We start from the raw sequence: 316 nt of genomic DNA, 5'->3' as shown, positions 1-316 counted from the left end.
AGAAAGCACACATTTGGGTTATTAATCTTGTATCTTCTAAAGCTGTACCACTCCAGTTTTAGATCCAGTTCCTGGAGCTATTGTTTTAGTTCAAGCTGACCTCTAGTTTCTTTCGGTTTCCATAAGGCAAGTTATTGATTCAAGACTGAATTATACACATGTATTCTCACATTCAGTTTAACACCTTGCTTGTTGTACTCAAGACTTCCTACACAGTTTCCTTATGTATAAGTTCGAGTTAGGTTTTGAAATTCAGTTAGGCCTCTGAAATTGTATCTCAAGGACAAACAACATGGCCACACTCAAGGGTTAAATA

The sequence above is a fragment of the Gekko japonicus genome, unplaced genomic scaffold (assembly GCF_001447785.1).
Source record: "Gekko japonicus isolate JY-2015 unplaced genomic scaffold, Gekko_japonicus_V1.1 scaffold6880, whole genome shotgun sequence".
NCBI classification, from domain to species: Eukaryota; Metazoa; Chordata; class Lepidosauria; order Squamata; family Gekkonidae; genus Gekko; species Gekko japonicus.
Note: the sequence above shows the minus strand (reverse complement) of the source record.